This window comes from Molossus molossus, unplaced genomic scaffold (genome assembly GCF_014108415.1).
Source record: "Molossus molossus isolate mMolMol1 unplaced genomic scaffold, mMolMol1.p scaffold_m16_p_4, whole genome shotgun sequence".
In the NCBI taxonomy this organism is placed as follows: domain Eukaryota; kingdom Metazoa; phylum Chordata; class Mammalia; order Chiroptera; family Molossidae; genus Molossus; species Molossus molossus.
In genome coordinates, this window is record NW_023425377.1 from 69,255,871 (window position 1) to 69,262,097 (window position 6,227).

The window sequence follows — 6,227 nt, forward strand, 5'->3', positions numbered from 1 at the left end:
ATCCACTGGTTGCCTCCTGCACAACCTGACCAGGAAGGAACCGCAACCAAGGTATGTGTCCTTGACTGGAATTGAACCCGTACTCATTGGTCTGAGGGCCGACACTCTAACTGCCAAGCCAAACCAGCCAGGGCAAAGATGACTGTTTTTTAATTGTAAAATATACATAACAAAATTTACCATTTTAACCATTTCCCAGTTTTATTGAGATATAACTGACATAAAACATTGTGTAAGTTTAAGAATGTGATGATTTGATACATTTATGTGTTACAAATAATTACAACCATAGCCATTGTAACCACTTAAAAGTCACAACTCAGCCCTGGCCAGTTTGGCTCAGTGGGTGAGCATTGGCCTGCGGACCAGAGAGTCCAGGGTTCAGTTTCTGCTAGGGGCACATATCACACACACACACACAAAAGTCACAATTCAGTATTAAATATATTCATTGATGTGCAACTGGCATCTAGTTCCAGAACTTTTTCATCACTCCAAAAGGAAACCCTGTACCCATTAGCAGTCAGTCTCTATCGCTTCCCCCTCCAGCCCCTGACAACCACTAATCTGCTTTCTGCTTTTATGAATTAACCTATTTTGAATATTGCATATCAATATAAACACAGGCTGAATTTTCTTGGAAATACATTTATTCCCTCATTTTTTACTTTCCTCTTCTTTCTCCCCTGAAATTCTGCTTGTGGTTTCAGACTCTTCACTTGCACATCAGTTCACTCTGCCAATAGGAGCGGGGGCTTGGAGAAGGGGGACCTGGCCTTTCTCTCCCTTCTCCTCTGCTCCCTTTGGGGCCCTGGGAACAATGGGGAGCCTGACAGCTGATAATGAGACTCCTTCTCCCTTAATGACACTGGGGGCTGGGGGGATGCCTCAGGCCAGCTCTGCCCTAATTAACTAATAGGGAGTGCCTCCCACAGAGGATTAGCCTGGATTCCTCCTGCCTCAGGCTTCTCTTGGCTCAGCCCCTGCTCAGGTCCCACCCCACAGACAGGATAGTCATCTGGGACAGCGTGGGATGCTCCATCTGGGCTGGCCTGCCCTCCTAATGCTAGGGCCAGAGCTGGAGCCATGGGTCAGAGTGGACCTGAGGTGTGTTCAAACTCTGGCTTAACAATGTGGGCTATTAGCCCCTTTCACACCTGTAAAAGGGAGCCATTTGCTTCTCCCTTATTGAGAAAATAGACTCCCAGAGCCAGGGTGAGGGTAAGAGTGAGGCACTCTCTTTGGGTTTATCTGTAATTTTGAAATTGAAATATGTCAGATTCTCTCTATCTCTCTTTTAAATATGCTTTTAAAAATTAATTTTTTAGAGGGAGAGGAAAGGAGAGATAGAAACATTGATGTGAGAGAGAAATATCAATCAGGTGCAAGCCCCTTACTGGGGATGGAGCCTGCAACCCCGGACATGGTGCCCTGACAGGGACCTCTCAACGTTCAGTCGACTGAGCCACACTGGCCAGCCGGGCATCTCTCTCTTTTTTTAAAATTTATTTTCAATTACAGTTCAGATTCTGTTTTTCTTTGAGTCATTCTTTGGAGATAATAGTTACATTATCTTTTCCCCATTCCAAGGTAATAAAGATATTTTCCTAAAAAAAAGATAAAACATATTCCAATGTCACTAAAATAACAAAACAAAACACAAACCCACAAAATTAGTGTAAAAATCAATGGTGAGATACATATAAAAATTTAAAGACAGAATTAGTGAGTGTTGAGCCAAGCCATATGGCAGCTTGAAGCAAAAGGAACATCAGGAATTCTGATCCTGCCTTTTTTTGAAATGTTGACATTTTGTTAATTGTGGATATTTTGCATTCATTTTGGATATTGAGTAATGAAATGTGTTAATATTTGGAAGATCTGTGTAACTCAGTGAACTAATATTTTTTCAAATGACTAGTGCATGAAGTTTCAAAAACATGCATGGATAAAAGATGCACTCAGTGGATCTCAATATTAATTTAAAAAGTTCAAAAACTTCACTAACAATTCATATCCCACATTGCAACTATCCTTTAAGAAACTAAAATGTATTGAGTTCTGGTGTAGTCTCAAAGAATAGTCATAGTCACAATTACTTGAAAAGCTGATCAAAATACTCTTTTTTTTTTTTTTTTTAAATTACCCATTTGTGTGAAGTTGAATTTTCTTTATATACTTCAATCAAAACAACATATCCCAACAGATTCAAGGCTTCAGATATATCAATTTTCATTAGTCATGGTAGTTTTGTTCTTTTTTTTTTTAATCCTCACCCGAGGACATTTTTCCATTTTTTGTTCAGGTAGAGCGGGAGGGAGAGAGAGGAATAGAGAGAGAGAGAGGGAGAGAAACATTGACGTGAAAGGGACACATCGAGTGGCTGCCACCCGCACGACCGACCAGGGCCGGGGACAAACTGCAACCGAGGTACACGCCCTTAGCGGGAACCGAACCCGGGTCTCTCAGGACCGCAGGTCGACGCTCTAACCGCTGAGCCAAACCGGCCAGGGCGGTAGTTTTGTTCTATAAAGTTGTTGCAAACACTGAATTAGCAAATAAACCATTGCTCCTAAGGAGATATTCTGGGTTAGGTTGCTATGAGCCTCTGCTCACATTTTTGTCAACCTGTCATCAACCAATCAATACCTGTTTTATGGGTGCTTTTGTTGAAAGACACCATATATCTACATATCTATATCTATCTATCTATCTATCTATCTATCTATCTATCTATCTATCTATATCTAATATTTATATATAATTCATTGACATTGAAGTCACAGCCAACAGCATTATAACTCATGCCTTAATGAAGCTTACCTAATATATATTGTCTCCACAAGGCACATCACAGCCTTGTTATACTAACAAACAGTAGGCAGCACTTCAGCACTATGCCTGGGAGCCATTTAAAAATCTAGAAAAAACACAAAAATGAGAAAAACGTGGCACCAAATGGACGACGAGAAGGATTTTTTTTTTATAGTTCGACAGCTGATAGCCTTGTTCAACCTCATTGGGAAAATGCTTGTTGGCCAGTTCAAATTTTGCATCACTCTGAGCATGCCTGATAATGACCACAAAAGTGCCAAGAGCACTGATCTTGGGTTAAAATAAGTTTACTTGAATGGGTGAATAGTTACAATGACCTGGAAAGCTAATCAAAGTACTCTTTCCTTTTTAAGTTACCCATTTGTGTGAGGTTGAATTTTCTTTATGTACTTCAATCAAAACAACATATTGGGTGAATTTGCTGATATGGAGTCTGCACACAATAAGGATCAACTGTATGAGAATCCCTTTCCCTCCCTCCCTCCCTCCCTCCCTCTGCTTTTTCTCCGTCTCCGTCTCTGTCTCCTTCTCCTTTTTTTTCTTCTTCTCTCTTCTTCTTCTTCTTCTTCTTCTTCTTCTTCTTCTTCTTCTTCTTCTTCTTCTTCTTCCTCTTCCTCCCTCTTCCTCCTCCTCCTCCTCCTCCTCCTCCTCCTCCTCCTCCTCGTCCTTTTTGTTAATCCTTACCCGAGGATATTTTTTCATTAATTTTTAGAGAAAGTGGGAGGGAAGAAGGGGGAGAGATGAAAGAGAAGAGAGACACATCGATTGGTTGCCTCCCACAGGACCCCCACTGAGGGGGGCCAGGGATAGAACCTGCAGGCATGGGCCAATGCTCTAACGACTGAGCAACCTGGTCAGGAATCTCACTTTTCTTTATTAAGCTGAACATTAAAGCAATTTGCAGAAGTCTGAAACATTACCTCTCTTCTCACTAATTTTTTTTTGTTTTGAAAAATATTATTTTTCATAAAAATATGTCTTTTATGTTATGTTAAAATGAATAAATAAATATTTAAAAACTTTTAATTTCTAATATAGTAAAGATTAATAGGTATAACTCATACAGATGTAAATTCTTTGGAGTCCTCCAGGAACTTAATTAAATTTTAAAAATTGAAGTATAGTTAGCATACAATATTATATTACCTTTCAGGTGTACAACATCATGATTCAACATTTATATACCATATGATGTGATCACCACAATCAATCTAGTGTCACCATGAAAAGTTATGACATTATTGACTCTATTCCTTGTACTGTACACAATTGTTTTAATCAACAGACACAGTTTCTTAGAACAATTTTAAATTTATAAGAAAAGTGAAAAGAAAGTACAGGGAGTTCTATATCCTCCCCACCCCAACAATTTTCATTGTTATTATTATTATTATCATTATTTTTAATCCTCACCCAAAGATATGTTTACTGATGAGAGAGAGAGAGAGAGAGAGACATCTATTGGTTGCCTCTCACATGTGCTCCGACCAGGGATCAAACCTGAAACCTAGGTATGTGCCCTGACTGGGAATTAAACCTGAAACCTTTTGGTGTACGGACGGTGCTTCAACCAATAAAGTCACCTGGCCAGGGCTCCCTTATTATTAATATTGTCCATTAGTATGATGTATTTGTTATAACTAATGAGCCAATATTTTACATAATTATTAACATCTACATTTTATTGAGATTTCATTTTTATCTTAACATTCTTTTTCTGTTCCCAGAGCCCTTGCAGGACCCCATTATATTAGTCATCATGTCTTCTTAGTTTCCCAAGACAATTTCTCGGACCCTCTTTGTTTTTGATGACTTGACAGTTTTGAGGAGCATTGGTCAGATTTATTGTAGAATCTTCCCTACTGGAATTTGTCTGATTAAAAAAAATCATGCTTAGACTGGGGTTATGATTTTGGGGGTCCTCTATAACTTTTTAAGAGTGTAAAGAGGTTCTGAGAACCAATAGTTTGAGAACTGCTGCTATTTTAGTTACTTAATATTTTGTGTAAAAGAGCAAGAGTGCTCTGTCTTCTTCCCTGCTCTGTCTCCAGCCTCTAGTACAGCCTGGTGTGCAGCAGAGGCACAAGAAATATTTTTGGAGGGAGTGACTGCAAGAGCCAGGAGCCCAGAGGCAGCTCTAGGCTCAGAGAAGGACGCGAAATTATCTGTGCACAGCCTGTGACTGAAATGGAGTGAGAGGCCTCAGGGAGATGTTGCAGGAGAACCTGACATCTAGTACAGGGGTTCAACCTTAGCCACATATTGAAATAACTTGGGGAGCATTAATATATGCCATGCTGGAGTCCTGAGCCCTGTGCCCAGGGATGCTGCTGTGATTGGTCTGGGGTGCCACCTAGGGAATCAGAATTTTTCAAAGCTCCCCTGGTCGTTCTAAGGTACTGCTAAGTTGAGAACCAAGGAAAGTCCGGGCTGTATTTACAAAGAGTTGGAATTGAGGTGGCTGCTCTATGGCTCTCTCTTGGGCAAGTTACTGAACCTCTCTGAGGCCTGTCCCCTTATACCTGCAATTGGGGGTAGTGACAGCTACTTCATAGGGGTGTGTAGTTTAAATAGAAGTAGAAAATCCTGCCTAGACTAGGAAGTTGCCATCAACAATTGGTCGATAACATGAACAATAATAGCAAATATATATATTGATTTAAAAAATGTTTTTATTGATTTTTAGAGAGAGAGAGGAAGTGGGGGGAGAAAAACATCTGTTGGTTGCCTCCCACTTGCACCACGACTGGGAATGAAACCTGAAACCTGGGCATGTGCCCTAACTGGGAATCAAACTCACCACCTTTTGGTGAAGGGTAGGAGGCTCAACCAACTGAGCCACATGAACCAGGGTAAACATGTATTGATTTTTAAATCACGTGCATGGCTCTGTGCTCAACTTTTAAAAATGGCAATTAGCTTTCAGGAGAGGCGGAGATGTTGGCAGTGATGTCAGTAACATTTGAGAAGAAAAGCAGGATCCGCGTGATGGACAAATTTACTGCTACAGACATCAAAGAATATATTAATCACAACAGTAACAGGCATGTGCTTTAATTTTCTGTGGGGTTAGTAGAGTCTATCTGTTGTTTAGATAAGGAGACTAGGCGCAGAGAGGGAGGGGAGCTGGCCCAACGGCACACAACGGCCAAGGCACACAGCACCAAAGGGAGAACAGGGCCGAGGAGCCCACGCCATAGCTGTGGTCACTGGGATGCTCGCACCCGCGCTTTCCCCAGGCCTCTACCAAGGATGCGGGCGCAGGCCCAATCCACGGTGCCAGGGGCTAGCTCTCCAGAGATGTTCAGGCCTCCGGAGGGCTCGGGAGGCGGCGGGAGGCGGGGGCTCGGAGGCGCAGCTCTGTGCTGGGGGCGGAGGCTGAACGCAGGCGA